Source organism: Equus caballus, chromosome 17 (assembly GCF_041296265.1).
Source record: "Equus caballus isolate H_3958 breed thoroughbred chromosome 17, TB-T2T, whole genome shotgun sequence".
In the NCBI taxonomy this organism is placed as follows: domain Eukaryota; kingdom Metazoa; phylum Chordata; class Mammalia; order Perissodactyla; family Equidae; genus Equus; species Equus caballus.
The window spans coordinates 59,050,131-59,069,726 of NC_091700.1; the positions used below are offsets into that span (position 1 = coordinate 59,050,131).

General features: G+C 34.3%; 1 long non-coding RNA gene across 2 annotated transcripts in view; it reads right to left on the minus strand.

Moving 5' to 3' along the window:
* LOC138918467 (uncharacterized) overlaps positions 1-4,491 on the minus strand; it is a 115,155-nt gene extending 110,664 nt beyond the window's left edge. The window contains exon 1 of one of the 2 annotated variants that reach the window (XR_011427870.1): positions 4,321-4,491. This is a non-coding gene — a long non-coding RNA (uncharacterized lncRNA). The remainder of the gene's footprint in view (positions 1-4,320) is intronic. The other variant, XR_011427871.1, reaches the window with a different exon arrangement.
* Between the last annotated feature and the right edge of the window lie 15,105 nt (positions 4,492-19,596).

A 19,596-nucleotide genomic window follows, 5' to 3' on the forward strand; every position in this document is an offset into this window, starting at 1 on the left:
TCAACCTGCTTTACATGATTTTCTGTGATTTACTAGGGAGATCAACAACCACTTCAATAGTCTTCTGGCCATAAAATAGGAAATGTGTGTCCAGGGAACATAAATCTACTGTGACTTTTCTATTCAATTTCCATTCTTCTACTGTCATTGATTCCAATGTGTCACACTGTGTAAGAACAATTGAAATTAGCACTATGTCGGGGCTGCCAAATTCATTTCACATGACACTAGTCACAATAATAATCAAAATAATATATAATCACCCATGAGAATAAGCACAATTCTGTGAATCAGAGTCCCAAAGAAATCAATCTCAGTCTAAAGAAAATCAGACAAATGTTTTTAGAGATACTAATTATTCTATTCCATTCCTTGTTTTGTTTGTTTTCATGAGCATCTGTTATGTGGGAACACATTTTGTTTTGCTATTTTTTTTAACGGGCAGATGTTTGTATTTTTTAGCCTAGTAATTGGAGGAGCTATTAGAGGCAATGAGAATGGCAACAAGGAGGAACTTTGCCAAAACCTCTTGGTTAAGCTGAATTTCCAAGAAACTCTCTGTGAAACGGATTTTACTCTATCCAAGCAGAATACCTAAGAACACCTCATTTTTACTCTTTGTCATACAATCAGTCTGCCTGTGAATTAGGTAACAAGTGTTGCCATTTTTTGAGAGAAAAAAAAAGAAAAAGAAAGGTTAACAGGGATAAATCTAATTTATGGAAACTTATGAAATTTCTTTTCAGAATCTTTCTTTTATATTTCTATTTTCTCTTCCTTCACTTATACCCATCTATAAGCCCTCTTTTCATTCTGACACAAAAACTTCAGGAGTCTCAGATTCAGTGTGTCCTATGATACCATATTGTAGTTCACACTCAGGATATCGAAGGCCCCAGAATCTTCTCATTGCTCCTCAACTCACATGAAAATATGCATTCAGAGGGCCTGTTTTATGGGATACTATGGAAGGTTCATGCATTAAATCTAAAACAATTCAGTATAAAGTATAAATACTAGGCAAATTTATAAATAATATTAACATATATTCTAATATTGACTAGAAGGAGCAACTGACAAATTTATGAAAAGTCAATATAAAACACTTGATATTAGGAATTATACACAGTCTGAAGAATATTTTCTTAAACAACAAAAAAAAGTTTAACATGCAGAAAAGGGATTAATATGATGAACTACAATAAAATATCACTCTTTTTTATGGTATATAAGATCATATACAGAGTTTAAAATTCAATGGTAGATTATGAGATATTTGCAATGTACACAACGTATAAAATAGATAAAAATTTTATTGAGACATAGAAGTAATATGAATATTAATAAGTTAATGTATATAACGTATATAAATTTTCAGAAATTTAAAAGCGAAATTATGTAATATAGGGAACAATAGATAAAAGTAAGAAAGAGAACATTCACAGAACAAGTAAATGAATGGTCAACGAACATAAAGAGATGCTTAATCTCACTATTGATCAGAGAAACTAACAGTAAATTACCTGTTTTTACCCAAATAAACTTGAAAACAAAAGTTAAATAAAATGTAGAGGCGGGAAGGCTGTGATGAAAAAGTTCCCAAACACTGTGGATGCTAATGAGAGTAATTCAATCATAATGAAGAGTGATGAGGCAATTTTAGTTAAAGAAGAAATACATTCCCCAATAATCCACCCATGCCAACCCCACAATTTTTTTGCACTGGTGTACAGGAAAATATATACAAGAATATACATTGTGTCATTGGTTATAAAATTAAAATATGGAAATAAAAATGTTGTTTGATAATGGATGGATAAATGTAATGTAGTTATAAGCATGTGCACTATATGGGAGTTAAGAGAAAGTACTTCCATAATTAACCATACGGATAACATTTAAAATAAAATGTTTAGTAAAGACAAGTTGCAAAATACACTGAAATTTGGATAGCCTTCATGTAATTTTAGAAAAGCACATTTGAAACATCATGTTATATTTAAGTGTGTGTGCGTTTAACCAAAGGTAAGGAGGAGTATATTATAAACACATAAAAGGGCCCCCAAAGGGCTGGATAGTAAGGCTGGGAGTAGGAGAAAAAGGAGATTGGAAAAAAAGAATAGTTATAATGTGCCATTACATGAGGTGTTTCAGTAATCATATCAGATAGATATTTGTATCCACTTATATAATATTAGCATTAGTATTAGTTAGGAAAATGTTGCCTTTGTTTAATAAATGAGCCTTCAGATTTACTCAAAGAAAAAAATAACAGAGATACAAAGGTGAGTTGGTACCCACCCCAAGGAATCTGCTGTCTTTTGGGAGGAAAAGAAAAGTACACACTGAGAAGTTCAGAATACACAACAGAGGGGAAAAAGTGGACTTTGGTGATTCAAATGAAGAAACCATCACATTTACTTGGAAAGAGGGACTTGGAAGGATTTACAAGTCAGTTGCTCATGATGAAAATTTCAAAATGAGTTAATGCTCCCCACATTAAGAAAAAAATATTTAAAGGGGAGGTACAGCATTAAAATACAGGAAAAGTGTGCTGTGGATTAAATTTAACAAAGTTTTCAGCCACTGCACAAGCAACATAACAGATTTTTACCATTGTTGCCAGACTATGGGACATTTCAGTTGTCATCAGCTAACTGGTTTGCTTGGCATTAGGGCTGAGAGAGGGAAAGTTTTCTAGATAAGACTTTCATACAAAATATTTCTCCTTTTTTGATATTCAAGTTTGCTTACTCTAGAAATAAACCAGAAGAAAAGCCCAAATTTAGTGTCTATATTGGCTTTTCCAGATTCTAAATGTCAATAATGATTGCAAAAGAAGCACACAGTAACTTCAGAGAAGGATGTGAAATGTGCCCCTCAAATTCGCTTACCCTCAGTTACTGAACTAGTTAGACGTCTTAGTTTTTTTAGAGATTCCTAGTGAAGTATAAAGTCTGATTTACTTACTTTATATAGTAACTATGAAAATATCATATTCAAGAAACACTAATTGAATACTCCTGTAAATTCTGAGTTCATAAGTTTATGTCTGACATGTACATGGCAGAGAAAACTACAAAGTGTAACAAGCATCTATTATATCAAGCATAGCACTTTTCAATCACTATTTTCTTCCCCTGCTTAATTCTTCTTCCCCATTACTTTCTATTCCCCTACCTTGCTTTGATTTTCTTCTGCACTCATCACTACTCACAGTAATTAGTTTGTGTCTGTCTTCCCTGCCCACTGTCTTCCCCCTCAATAGAATATAATCTTCATGAAAGCAAGGACTTCACTTTACTCAACATTGTTGCCATCACTCATCCTAAAGACTCAATACTGGACACCTTGAATGTGTCAGGTGTTATCCTCAGCATTGGAGATATGGTGCTGAATAAGACAAACACAATCCTTTCTTTCATGGAACTTGTTTTTTTTTTTGAGCATGGAAATAAGTTATCAAACAAACATGAACATTTCTAAAAGTGATAAATGCTAAAAAAAACATAAAACAAAGTGATGTAACACAATAAGGAGTGACATTGTGACATTAGGGGATGATTTACATTTACAATTTACTTACACTTGTAAAAAGCCAACAAAAATGGAGTCAAAATGGCATTAATAGCTTAGTCAAGGACATATATAAAAAGAGCAAAATAGATCATTCTGACATTGAATATCTCTCACCACTACTGCTCTGTGTGAACACATTTACATGAAAGACTGATGAGTTGCATCAAGAGGGACAAAAACGAAGAGAAACACAGAAAGTCAAGAAATCTTAAAAAAAAGAAAAATTTCTGGTAGTATAGTTCCATAAGTCACTTTTGAGTGAAATTTGGTTAACACGAAAATGTTGTTTCAGGAAGAAAAATGCTCTTTCCATAATGTTTTAACTGTTCTATTCCTAAATGTAGAAGTACCTTGTAGAGGGAGGGACATTTTTACTGTAGGACTTGATCATTCTTTTAGGTTCCCCATGTCCCAGTGTAGACACTTGGTCATAGTAAAAACAATCCCAGGTTCTCATGTCTTTGTGCTTGTTTGAATAATGTTTACAAAATCAAATTCCCCTCTGTTGTGTGTTGGTTTCTTATGATTTCAAACCCACTTTTTAATGACAAGTTATTTTGACCTAAGGGTGAATTTGTTTACATTGAGGAAGCTGCGCCAGGATGTTATCATCAACATCTGTTGTTGTTGATATGCCATTGATGGACACTGCTGGGGAATTATCAGTAAGAATATATGGAAGAGCAGCTATAACATAATGGACATTTAAACTTCAAGTACCAAGAGTTTGTGAGGACTTACCAAGAGTTTTCCATCTGGGCAAGGCTCCCCTTTCCTGACCTGTAGAGCTCTCAGAAGACTTTGGGGCACTGGTTCCTGCCATGGCAAGGCTACTCTTCGCCAACAGTGGTGAAAACCATGCATTGGCCCCATGAAGGCATCTTGTCAGCCAACACTGGTTCCTTTGTTTCCTAGCAACATGCTCTAGCAACAAAGGACTGTTACTTTGCACTGGCATCTGGATGTTAGCCCCTGATTGGCTAAGCTGATTCTTCTGAGAACCAACTCATAGAAAAGAACATCTCAACTAAATTTGGATTTTATTTCTTTCATCTCCCCTTTGCCTGGAAGAATAGTGTGATTAGTCTATCACTGATTTGGAATATGTTATTTCTTTATTGGCTTATTAAGAGACAGTGTCCTGTATACCATTGCTTGGGAAATACTATTGCTATAAATCATAATTCCCATGATGAACCTGCATTAAATAAATTATTGCCAAAGACAACATCAGTCTGAGCATAATTTGCCCCACAGACAAAATGCCCTCCAAATAATTAATATTATTACTATATATATATATAGATATAGATATGTACATGTATATATGTGCATACATATATACACCTATACATCAATTTTATTTAAAATTAATGGTGACTGTTTTCCTTTTTTTAACATCTGTATTTTTTCTATTTTTGCTTCATATTTACTCTTACAACTTTCATTGGGGTTCAGAATTTGCCAGCCCAAAATGTGTTTCTTTGGCTTGGGTATGTTTAGGAACAAAAGACTCAGAAAGAAACTTTGGTCTTCCCCCTAACTGCCTAAAAGAATTTGAGATAGATCGTCTGTGTCAAGGAGGAGCTAACACCATGAATAACTAGAATATAATAAAGTAGGTGTTGTAGACAGGGTGGAACCTAGCAAGGTACATTGGGTCAAAGTCTTCTTTATGTCCCATTGTCTTTGCAAGGCATGGCAAACGTGTTTACCAACCATTTGCTTTTCCATCTCCATGCGAATTTCCTTCCTCCCCTTTGAAGTCCCAAACCACTACTTCCAACATCCTGCTTTGTCTTTAGTTGAAGACAGTATTTAAGGTGGTGGCTTCAGCCATTTGGTGTGTTTTCTGGGTTTCTCCCATGTATACATGTTAGTAAACTTGTTTTATTTTATCCTGTTAATCTGTCTCCTGTCAATTTAATTCTTAGACCAGCCAGAAGAATTTAGAAGAGTAGAGGAATATTTCTTCCTTCCCTACACATTAATGCAAATGAGGCATTTCAGATGACCCCATAACACCACAAAATGTTTTCAGTAACTAGAACTTGTGGGTAATAATGTACCTATATCTTTAGGGACAGGTGTGAGGTGGTTGGAAAGGCCTCTAGATGTTTTAATTCTCAGACATTATATACTATTTTGGCAATGAACACAGGAATCAGAGATATTATAAATTTCAGTGGAAGCCTATCTCTGATTCTCAGTGATGTATACATTAAATTATGCTTGTTATTGCCAACAGTGTTGTATCTGAAGTTGAATTTTCCCAATTTCTCAGAAGTGACAGTTAAGTTATAATCTCAGCATGTTCAGCATGCTTAATGAACTCCTTGGGGAGACCAGAATATCTGTAACACAATTAACTTCCCATTCTTATGTAAATGAGGAGCTTCAGAGTCCCTGATGGAAGCCTGCTTTTTGGCTACAGTTAGCAAATGTATGCTATTAAATGACACATGGAGCCTTAAGGTGAAATTTAGACTTCACTAATTTGTGCTGTGACATGTGCAAAGTGCTTCAGAGGAAATGTGAAACCCAGTTGTTTAAATGTAGCTGATGAAATAGGGATTATCACCCCTGGCTAAACTGTCATCAGCAGCCTGATTGCTTTTACCATTTTCTGCACTTGGAGAAAGAACATTCGACACGTCTTTCACTGGCAATATTTGCTTTAATATTACCAATCTCTCATTATATATTTGAAGTTACTTATCTCAGATAAAATGAACACAACAGAAAAAAGTTTGCTTTTTTCTCAATTCTCCTCAAGGGTGAATATTCATTCAGCCAATATTTACTGAGTGTCTAAAATATGTCATTTTCTGCAAAGACCTTAAAGTTGTACCTAAAATTTTAAAAGGTAAATAATTTAATATAAAGAATTTGAATTAGGGGCCAGCCCAGTGGTGCAGTGGTCAAGTGTGCATGTTCTGCATCAGCAGCCCAGACTTTGCCAATTTGGATCCCAGGTGCAGACAGGGCACTGCTTGGCATGCCATGCTGTGGTAGGAGTCCCACATATAAAGTAAAGGAAGATGGGCACGGATGTTAGCTCAGGTCCAATCTTCCTCAGCAAAAAGAGGAGGATTGGCAACAGATGTTAGCTCAGGTCTAATCTTCCTCAAAAAAAAAACAAAAAAAAAGAATATTAATTAGAAAAACATAATATGCAAAACCAAAAATAATTTTCTTGTGTATTTTTTAACATGTATAGTATCTGGACAAGTTTTTTGAAATCTACATGTTAAATCAAAAAACAACTCTGAGATTTAAAATTTATTTCTTTTATACACCATGCAGGAATAATGTTTAAAATGAAATCAACTAGCAGACACAGTAACCTAAAAAATAAATAAACATTCCAAGAGAAACCTAAAAATACCTTTGATGCAGGGTCGGTGAGCCGCGGAGTTGAAAGAAAGATTTCTTGTACTCTCAAGGTCTGGCGGTAGTGCTCTTTTATTTAGAGAATAGTGTAGAATAGCATGGGGACAGGACCCATGGTCAGTCAGGCTGCTGTGTGGGGACAGGGCCCACAAGCAGGAGGAGCTGCTGCTGCTGCCCCTGCTACTGCTGCCATGGGGACAGGACCCATGGGCAGTCAGAGCTGCTGCTGGCATGGGGAGCTGCTGCTGCCGCGGGCATGGGGACAGAACCCATAGGCAGTCAGAGCTGCTGTGTGGGGACAGGACCCACGGGCGGGAGGAGCCACTGCTGCCACCGCTTCTGCTGCTGCTGGCATGGGGAGGTGCTGTCGCTTCTGCTGCCAACATGGGTGGAGAGTAAGGCTAAATTTAAGGCATAGGTATGTGAGTTATCTCTTTACAAGACAAAGGACAGAATATGAAAAAAAGTTAAAATGGTATCAGTGCAGGTGGGGTCTGGCTATTGGGTGATCCCATGACTTTTAGATAAGAATCAAATTGGATTAAGTATAGGCCAGAAGCCACCACCCTAAATCAGTTACATGAGATTGCCAGACAGTAACCAACTTAAGTTCTTGCCTTCCCCATTAAGAGTTTCTAGAGACAAGGTCATCTCCCTTCTTTCACAAATGCAAATGTCTCTCAAAGGCCAAGCAGATTCCAGTCCTCCGAGCCTGCTTCTCATCTGCAGTTTTAAAAGTAACCAGCCTAAAATAATCTTTATCACCTTTAGACATCAAGAAGTAGGGTGACTGCTTAAAGAATAGAGGGTTTTCTTTTGGAGTAATGAAAACATTTTGTAACTCCATTAGAGGTAGTGGTTGACCACATTGTGAATGTACTAAAAGCTAAAGAATTTTTCATTTCATAATGGTTAATTTTGTTATGTGAATTTCACCTAAATTTTAGAAAAGGTAAATTAGTCCAAACTATATATCAAAAAATATATTGTATTCATCTTAAAATAAATATGGAGTTTAAAATTAGGATAAAATATGATTAAATGTTCTCAAAATGAAAATAATTTAAAAAATTACTTCCTCAAAATTAAAGATACTGTTTGATTCTGTTAAGTGCAATTCACAAGAACAATTTGTATAATTTGAGTCTTGCCTTTGACATTGGTCCAGAAAGGCTTCACTAAGCTTCATATTCAGCACTTTTCACTGAAGTCTTGAGCAGCTAAGCAAAAGCCAAAAGTCTCTTCTTCCCATACAAAATGACTGGCTTCAGTTGAAATTGGAAAAAAAAAAAGCAAGATAGTGTTTGAGATCTACCCATCTTTTTCCAGGTATTTTGCCAAAGCTCTTTGAACTCATTTTCTTCTTCAGGTGTAGATTCTAGTGTTCAAGTAATTCTTAAAGATTTGTAAGGTATTTATCAATGGTACTAGGACTAAAAATAAAGTACTTCCTAAGAATGTGGAAATAACACTGTCTTTGATTGTGAAAATATAATTGTACCCATAACGGATGAGAACTGAATGAAATATTATTTTGAAAAGGAAGAATGGTTCTGTTAAAAAATATTCAACAGAGTAAATTTGAAGATCTAATTGGCTTTGTTCAACAAATCATGAAGCTGACAGCATCTCATCTAGCAAGCAGAGAGATGCTCCGAGGAGTTGTAAAAATGGAAGGTTTTTATAGGCAGAAGGAGGGTGAGATAAGGAAGTTACCAGCAAAAGAAAAGAAAAGATTGTTTTGGGTCAGGACGTCTTCTCTTTGAGAGGAGGGGAATGGCAAGGGTTTTCTCATGAGGATTATCTTTTCTTCCTCTGGGGGATGGAGATGGCCCACCGTGACAGATTGACCAGAGAACTGATTAAGATTACATTTCTGGGGAAGGTCAAAATGCAGCTAGGTTAGATATTAATTGTAGGTTTGGTATCATAGGCTTTAACAAAAGTAAGGCCATTTTAAGCCTCTGATTTTTTCTCTTGACCAGTAAGATTCTGATTCTGATCCCACTTCTGATCACCAAGTCTAGCCATCAATTCTATTTATGAGTTCTTCCCCACACATCCAGGCAATTCGACACTAGGTGGGTGTCCAATGATTCAACACAATTTTGACACTATCTACTCGGAGATAGCATCAAATACTACAAGATAAGGACTCAGGCCCACAAGACTGCCTTCCACTTCAGACACCAATTTCAAGTCCAGGTTGTTACCTGTGCTTCTGACCTACTGAGGATAAATTAGAGGTTCCCATGTCTTCCTCCTTGGGTTTGATTGATTTGCTGGAGCTGCTCACTGAACTCAGAGAAATATGTTACTTACTTGATTACTGATTTATTATAAAAGAATATAACTCAGGAGCAGTCAGATGGAAGATATGACTAAGCCAAAGTATGAGGAAAGTGCGTGGAGCTTCCATGCCCTGTCTTAGGGCACCACTCTTCCAACACAACCATGTGTGCACCAAACCAGAAGCTCTCTGAAAGTCATTCTTTTGGGTTTTTATCAAAGGCTTCATTATATAGTCTCAGTCTTAATATTTGTAAACATTTGTTTTTGGAATTATGAATTTTTTTTCCTAAGACAAAAATGTCAATTATCTTTTACAACTTTTGAAAGTCAAAGAACCAAACATCCACAAATAACTGCCAGTAGAAAAACCATCCAAAATATTTGTTTTGTGTCACTGAAGTGTTTTTAAAGCACTTCAAGATCCTTTATAGACATTTTCAATATATAAGTGTTTACTTTAGACTAAACTAGAGATGTTCAAATAATAAATACTTGACTTTAAATATTTTATACTTGTACTTATAGTGGAGATTCTCTAAGAAGGTTACAAAGTTGTTTTTACCACCTTCCGTGATTAAAGCAAGAGGTTGAGAGACAGAAAGAGGAAAAGAATATCTTTAAAATGCCATTCTATATCTCCTTGTCAATTGCTGTGTAATATATATTAATGTGTGTTTGCTAAAATATGGAAGAATATTCAATTCTTCCATAGGAAATGAGAGAAATGAACAAGAGAAACAAAGAGTAAAGATAAAACTAAGTACAGATAGTAAGTAAGCAAATAGCTTGTAAGACACAGGTGAACCTTATAAGAATCTTATAAGTACAGATATAGAAAGTAATCTCCAAGTTATTATAGAGATGGAAAAAATAGAATATAATGTGAGTTGAACTGAGATGTAATGTAAACAAAATAATTAATTAATGTTAATTATATGTTGAAAGGGATGGCCGTAGCAAATAAATCTTAAAAATTCATAAGGGACATTTCACGTCACTTCCATATTGACAGGAATGACATCCCTAAATTAGTCACTCAGTGGTGACATCCACTCTGGCCCATATGCTTTCTGCCCAAAGCACAGGAGTAACATCATAGCTGCTCATCAGGCTCTCTGCAAATCACAGTTGTAGCCAGAGGTACTTGCCTCTGCATCTCTTCTGCTGAATAAGCCTGATTTGGCTGTATGTGTCTTCTGCCACTAAGGCTTCTCATTTACCATGAACTTGGATCCTTAAAGTTACGGTCTTAGTGTGGAAAGTTAATGCAGCAGAGAGAGGAACAACACCCGTGGACACTGTACAATATAGAATTCAGGAAATGTGGTTCTTCCATTCTGCTTGCACCCAATCCTGAACGTGTTAACCTACTCATCTTTTCCCCTTTGCTCCTTGTTCTTCTTTAAACAGATTCAATAAAGCATCCAATTCAAATTCAAATTATTGGTCTACAATTCTTTCTGTTCCATGACCTCTAGAATAGCATGCCTGATATTGTACAGATCAGTGTATGTGTGGGTATACACCCAAACACACACACATACATATATATATTCATATACATGCATGTATGCATATATATACTGACCTGCAAATATATATGTATTTTGTATATGTTTATATGTTATATATGAAAACATCAGTGAATATATAGATATGTAAAACAGTATTATAGTATTTTTAAAAAACATATATGATTAAAAACGTAATGTGCTGTTTTTATCACACTATTTCTATTGAGAATTAGAGATGAAATTTTTATTTTCAAATCAATAAAATTTGAAGCACAGCTTAATATTGCATTCCTGTGTATTTTTTTATCCCAATTTCTTTTCTTGAGTAACACAAGACAGAACTGTGTTAATATAATATATAGATATAATTCTATAATGTGTTATATAATTTAATATAATGCTATAATGCATTATTTATAATATTATTAATAATGCAACCTCTTCACTTTTTTCAGAAGTCAAAGGTAAACATAGCTACTTAGATGATGGTGCCATTGAGTAGTTGATTTTTGACCCCATTTGTAGGCCACAACCTATCTGAAGCAACCACATAATGTGCTGCATTGTATTCCTCTCAGATTATCTGGGAGCTTTGTGAACAGCCGTGAATGCATTTCCTTTCACCTCTGTGGGTGGCAGATCATAAAACTTCATTTTAGCAAATGAAAATCTTCTTTGACTTGTTAAAAAGAAGGGAGTGGAAGTCAACATTAAAAAGGTCAGAGTAGCCAAATACAAATGACAGAGGAGCTTCAAAGTATAATTTTGTGCAGTTACTAAGCACCGAACAACCTGTACAATAAATTAACAAATATATTTAAGCAAATATAAAAAATACGATGAAACATTTTTAATAATTAGGAACAGATTCAAAATGATATAAAATTAAAATCACGGTTTGATCACTATGTAATTCATCAAATATGGCGATACACCCATGTTATAAAATGGTTCTTTTTATTTTGAAGTACTTATGAGCTCTTTTGCAAAATAGTCTATTCTCCTACATACTCTGCATTAAGCCCAATAGGCCTATAAACAGTCTTTATCCAGTGGTGATAGAGACCATAAAACCAGCTGAATAATTGAACATTTCATTTCACTTCAGCACTAGCTAGTCTTATAAAGATCACTTAGGGAATGCCATTTTTATACTTTTTCCCAGCACCAAAATTCTTTCTGAAATTTTAATGCCTCTTTTGTGAAAGATTATTTTAAATCCCATTTAAAGCTATTAGTTTTCTCTGATGAATATTTTAGACATATGTCTCATGGCATGCTTAAAATTAAAAAAATAATAATAATAGGGAAAAATCTCTTTCATGTCAAGAAACTGAATTGTTACTCATTTCATTCAAAGTCATTTTAATCAAGGTCTATCTCATGTACAATTTTAGATATCAATCCACAAAAATTTATAAAGCATTTTAAATGCCAATGACCAACCTGTGTAAAGTGGAATAAAGATTGTAGATAAATTTAAAAACTACATTAAAAAATTTATATATAACATCAAATCATTGTTGTATATTATATATATTCATTTTATTGAAAATAAATATTTTAATCACTTTTTGACAAAGATAAGCATTTACCTTTATGCCATGAAGGGCAAAGATAACAGTCAGAAAACCATGTGTGATGGCTAAATTTTAGTTATGACTAACTGAGTTGCTATATTAGTTTGCTAGGGCTGCCGTACAAAGTACCAGAGACTGGATGGCTTACAGAATAGAAGTTTATTTCCTCATCGCTGTGAAGGCTGAAAATAGGAGGTCAAGGTGTTGTCAGGGTTGGTTTCTTTTGAGGCCTCTCTCCTTGGCTTGTAGATTGCCATCTTCAGGCTGTGTCTTCACGCGGTCTTCCTTCTGTCACTGTCTGTACAAATTCCTTTTCTTATAAGGACAGCAGTCATACTGGATTAGGGGCCATATTAAACAACCTCATTTTAACTTAATTATCTTTTTAGAGACCTGTCTTCAAATACAGTCACATTCTGAGGTACTGCGAGTTAAAGCTTCAGCATATGAATTCTAGGGGAACATATAATAGTTGCCCATAAAGAAGATACATTTTCATTAAAAAACTATTATTGTAAATGCAAGCTACTCTTTGAGCTGGAGAAGTATGCTTCTCTGAGTGTCTATCTGTCGCATATGCTCTTTATGAATAAAAAGGTCAAGGCAGTTTTTTATTCAAACACGAAGAAGCATAGATTTACCTTTTTTAGTCTGGATTCTCCAGAGAAACAGAACAAAGAGGATATATACATATACACAAACATACACTCTTAGTATAAGTAATTGGCTCACACAATTACTGAGAATGAGACATCACAAGATTTGTAGTCGGCAGGCGATCCAGGAGAATGGATGGTATAGTTCCAGTCCAGGTCTGAATCCAAAGGCAAGATCAATATCCCAGATCAAAGACAGTCAGGCATAGAGAGCAAGTTCTCCCTTTCTCTGCCTTTTGCTCTATTCAGGCTTTCACAGATTGGATGACACCCATCTACATTGGGAAGGACAAACTGCTTTACTTGGTCTACCAATTCAGATGTTAAACTCATCCAGAAACACTCTCACAGATATATTCACAATGATGTTTAACCAAATATCTGGGCCTAGTCAAATTAACACACAAAATTAGCCATCACAACCCTTAACTCCTACATTCATCTCTTAACGTAATGGCACATAGATTTTGTGAGTTCCAAAGGTTTTACAATTTTGAAAGCCACCTGGAAGGAAAATAAAAAAGTCAGAATTAAACGTAAAAATAAGCACCAAAATAAATAGCAATTTAGAATGAGAAAACAAATCACATCAAATAGAATCTTTAAAAATAGCAAATGATAGTGATTGCCATGAAAGGACCAATTCTACTCCTTGCTAGCTAGGACCTTCAGGAAAAAACAAACAATGTCAATCCAGATTCAAAAAACATCACATTCATAGATATACAATGATATAACAAGAAAATTATAAATAAACCTAATTACATTTATTATCAGAAGCAGAAGCAGAGATATCGGATATGAGATATATATATACACACACACATATATATTAAATATAATATCATATAGAATATTTCATATATTAGACATGAGGTATTTATTTATATCTATCATTTATAAAAGAAATTGTCCTGTCCTGTCCTTCTAGGAAAGTCCTTTCAGTGCTGTCACTGATCTTAACAGGAATCCAGATGGACTTCATATCTTGACAATGCATGATCTAAAGATTGGATTTTATTAGAGAAGTGAAAAACTCACAAGGCCAATCATCAGGACAAAATGGCCATGAATAGGAGTGCCAGTACCAAACGATGTATAGCTCTTGGCATGGGTTTTATTTCACGGAATATCCACATCCCACTCTGAGTCTCCCGTAGGAGATTCACATTTTGCATTTAGAATCTCAAGGAAGTCTCTATTGTTCCCACAAAACCAATTGGTCAGAGCAGCAGTTGGTTTGCAGTAGGTGAATCTGTGTTATCCACACCCTACAGCCAGGGGTACTTCTCCTCCAGAGTGTTTTTGTACTTGAGTTCACTGCTAGCTCACAATCACTGGCCCTCTTCATTTGTCTAATGGTTTCCCATCTTTCTTATCATGACAGACCTTCGATTCCTGAGTAATCTTGCAGTCTTAAAAAGATGCTAGCTTCCAAAGAGATAATGCAGCCACCAGATTATCACTCCTCTTTGGGCAGAATAAAATGCCCCTTTGAGGACTGTGATGACCATCGAGCAAAATAGTCATTCCATCATTAGCTTTTCCAATATCTTGTCCTCACTCTAAATGAACTGACTCCTATATCCAGGGATGCCCAGTTGACTCTAACTGTGGAACTCCTGTTGATTGTTACCCCCAGAAGTCTATCCCAACCCTAAAAATACCCCAAAGATTCTTTTTGCTTATTCCAAAAGGCCTTAGCCTAGAAAGGGTAGAATTCATCCTTTCGTGGTCATCACCAGCAGACCAGGAACATCTTTTAAAGGCTACCATCAGCAATATATTGAATCAGAATGAATTCCTCAATGCATGAAAAGTGAAATAGTTGAAATGCAGAATAAAATGGAATAAAATGGAGTTAATTCAACTGACAAAAGCTAAAACAAAATTGAGAACATGCCTTAATGAAATATTTAATCAACAGGTTCATATCATTTCTTTAAAGCTTGAATTATATTCCTCATGCTATTTCTTATAGCCTGAATTTAATGTTAAATTCCATAATTCTTAAAGTTTCTGAATTTTGTATAGCATATCATTAATATGGCAGCAGTACTCATGGCATGTAGAGTTTCACAAAAGTCCTTAGGTAATTTATTGCTAAATATAATTCTCCTGACATGGTTGAGAAAAAGATTCTCTTCATTACGTTAGATGACTCACAAATATTTAAAATATTAGCTAGCTAATATTTAAAACACTAGGCTTAACACGAATAATTGAAAAGTGTAAACCAACTTCATTTTAACCAAGAGCTCATGCTAATTCTTGCACAGGAATGGTCATGATTTCTTTTGACGACATTCCATCCAGTGGAAAGATTGTTAATAAGTGTTTAAAAAGATCCAATGTCAGGAAACTAGACACAGAAGAAAAAAATGTGAATCACATATGTCTGAAATTTAATAAACAGTCTTTGTAAAAGCAATAGTTAACCATGTCAAACCAGCAAAGCAATTTCATACATGAAATCATATGTTTGCACAGCAATATTATTTTTCTTTACCACAGAAAATATTACTTCTGTAATAAAGATGAAGATTGATGTATTATTTTTATCTGAGATAGATTTGTTTACAAAATCAAACCACATGCATATTTGATGATCTGAAGTGTCTATTAAATGCCTTTTAAATTGCCAAAGAATAATTATTTTTTTAGAAAAAATTACTTACCATACTTTTTTTGATCATTTTTAACAGAATGGCCTACTTCTTGTTTTTAAGTAGATGTGCAGAATAATAAAATTTGTAAAATCAGCTTTCATTGTATATATTTGACCCAGTTCAATTATAAATATCTCATGAAAGGATTCATCTTCATTAATTAAAATCCAAGTCTTTCACACATTAATTGAAATGTAGTTTTATATCCTTTTTATGTAAAGACCATCAACTCTGTATGTGATCATAATTTATTACATCAGAAACAATGAAGAAGTAACTTTATATAAGTTTATGTTAAATCAGAGTGATTGGTACGTGGAAGGGATCAAACACAGACACTTGGAAATATACTTGTAACTGCCCCTGATGCAGGAAGGGTTAATAATCACTGGAAAAGGCTTGCCAACAAACTGTGACCCAGAGGTGAGGAGGCTGGTTAGCCAATGACAGGTAAGACCTCCAGGGGAAGGCAACCTAAGCCAGGCATGGTCGCCCAGGGGCACAGATGGAGACATGATATCAGGAGCAGGAGGGGCTATTGCCTAGGAGGCCTTGCATGCTCCAAGATAAAAATATACGAGCACAGCAGTAACATGATAATATCAAAACAGAGGCCAAGGGAGGGCTCCTTGAGAAATCACTAAGAATTCTTGGCATTCGCTAATTTCTTTGTCCAGAACACCTGTGTATGTTTAACAGATGTAAGCTATGTATATATTGAAATGCTGGTTATAATAAACTCAGAGTGGCCATCAGCCCTCTCCGCATCTATCCTGGTGTGTACATTGGATCACGACACCGACAATGCTCCATGAAGGAATCTTCACTGTGAAGTGAAGGTGAAATTGAAGTAATCCTAAAGAGATTGTACTACTTTCAGATCGAAGAAATCTTGCACTATTGAATAAGTGCTAAGAAATAGACTTCAATCTACACTCATTGAGGACCAGTTGTGTTCCATACCTATGTTGAGTGAATTTGTACCACTTATCCCATTTAACATTCACAACAACACTGTGAAATTTCCTAATCATATTAAGTGAACAAGTGGGGTGGTATGAACTTGGCTAATTTTTTGAGGGGGAGGTGAACATGCATGGCCTCACTTTATTCATACTTTTGTCTGTACCTATTTCTCTAGCCTTCTTAGTGATTTATTCCATGAGTCACTCATTTTCACTTCCACAATTCCTTCCTTGTTTAAATATCAAAGTTTGAATCATTTGCTTGTTAAATAAAATTCTTACTGGTAAATGGTTAGTCACCAAGTGAAGCTGATTCTACATACATAATTTTTCTTGCATCAGCTCTTCATTTTTATGTGAATATCAACATTTTTATACCTCAATTGCTAACCATTTGCAGTGGCCTCCTGACTGCTTTGTGTACTGATCAGTATCATATTTATATCCTCTAATCACACTCGTAGCAGAGCAAACTAATGGATCCCCTTGATTCTCATGCTCAGAACACTACAATATTTATCCATTGCTTGCCAGAAACAAAAAGAAAACATGAGATATATATTAATATTTAATACCCATTACTACCTCTATTTCTTTCTTGGATTACTTTATTCTACACAGATTCCTTCTCTAAATGCCCTTCATCCATGGTGTAAAAGTCCACACCATTTCTCATTGCCCAGATTAAGTAATATATATTTAATAACTTTTTTCTGATTGTCTCATTCACAAAAAAATTTGCATTAATTTGTTTTATGTCATTTCTACTCAAACTTTGAGCCATGAATCAGAATCAGTCTATGATCTACTGTTTACCAGTTTATAGTGACTAAGTATTGACATTGACAATAGTTAGAAATTTTCATAGAAAATTGATGTTGTCATTACTTTCAAGCACAGAATCAGTGGATTTTCTCATTGACAAGATGATGTCACGTGGTGAGGCTGAGTTCCAGGGGTCTGCCCAGGACCACCGTATAGTGCGTGATGTTTTAATGTTAGACTGTCTATATTTACTTAAAATTTAATGAGAAGATGTAAGCAATTTGTTTTTTTAGCTTTAATTTTTCTAGTCATCTCACTTTAATCATTTTTGTTTTTAAATCTATATTTTAACGTTAGCTAAATTAGAGAAGCAAAAATTGTATTATTTCTTTTTAGCCCAAATTTACTGATGGTAAAAACCTTCTCTGGACTTTTTGGTCAAGAAAAGACAGTTTTTTGGATGTAACAGAAGTAAAACAACTACTGACAATGGAAATGATTCCAAGAAATGAAGACCAAAGTAGTTCATACTAGTTTTAACAAGAAGTTTTAATCCTCATATGTCTAAGTTTTTGTAGCCATAATTGATAGTGAAATGCTAAAACCATGTTATTTGCAAGATGTACTGGCTAATTGTGCAATAGAATCATAATATCTGAAGTAGCGCTTGTATACAAAATATTCAAATAGACTTAAAGCCAAAGGAATTATTTGAAATAAGCGCTGATTTAAAAGCTGTCAGAAGCAGATCTTCGCTATTTAACATGCAAATATTAATGCTTTGCGATTTTCTTATAAAGTAACACTTTGGTTTGCTAAGACTAAATATATATTCAATTGCTGAGACATTAGTAAAAGACTACACTAAAGAAACGTTCCTGGAAATGTTGGGTGATGACTCTGAGGCAAAGAGAATAATTCAAGTCCTACTTTCCAAAGATACCCTAGCTCAATCTGTTCAAGAGCTATCTAATCGTATAAAAGACTAACACATAGGACAAGAAAATTTAACGAAGTACTTTCATTTGCTATTTGATAATGACATAGCTATTACTAATTTAGGATTTGTGTAATTAAAGCATGATGGTGCTTAAGAAAAAAATTATTTTTTCCCCAAATGTAACGCCAAAAACACAATTATCTCTGACTTAGATAATGAAAGCTTACATTATTGACAAATGTTTGGAGTGTAAGTTTTGTGTATGAAAATGTTCTGATAATGCAGCTGCAATGATAGGAAAATATTTGGGATAGTTACCAGTTCAAGAAACTTGCAGAAAATGCAAATCAATCAATACATTACCTCCTTCATCAAGAAAGTCATGATAAAATAAAACATCAGATGAATTCAACAGGGTATTTCGTGAACTGCAAAACAAATGTCATATTAAATTTGAGATTTTTCTTTTTATGACATGATTAACTAGCATCTAATCATTAATAATTATTATTACATACTTAGGTACAATGGTTATCAAGGAGAAAATTTCTGGAATGAACTTTCTGCATAAAAAGCAGCCAGTTTGGTCGCAACTTTCAGAGACGTCAATTGGACAGTTGACTTGCTTTTTAGTTTGATATGTTCACTAATCTTAATGAGTTTATAACCTCCATTCATGGGAGAAATACAACATGATTTTCAAAGGTAAATAAAGTCAAAAGGCAGAAACGAAAATTAGACATTTATAAGAACAGAGTTTCTTCATATTTTTAAGATATTATTGAGATTCTTTAATTTGACCATAATAATCAAAGAAATAGCTGATGATCCCAAAACACTTTATATTTAGTGCAATATTTTGAATTTATTTTCAAGTTCCAATAAGAACACCCACATATTGGAAATTTGCAATCTGGAATTATTTATTTCATGGAAAGAAGATTTAAAAGTAACTCATTTTTCTGGATAAAGTATAGAACTAACAACTAATAAAAGATTGAAAATACATCATACATTTCATTTTAGATAAAAGTCAAAATTAAGTATACTAAACTTGCCGCAATTGCTTCAAAATCTTACCTTTCATTCACGCTATTTTATTGTAAGACTGGTTTCTATGTTATGATTTTGATTAAAACAAAACAAGTCAGTTCAGACGTGATATAGGTTTTATTTTGCTTCTTTTCCTTTTATCTAGTTAGATTTGTTCAAATTGTATTTATTGAAATGTAATTTTATATGT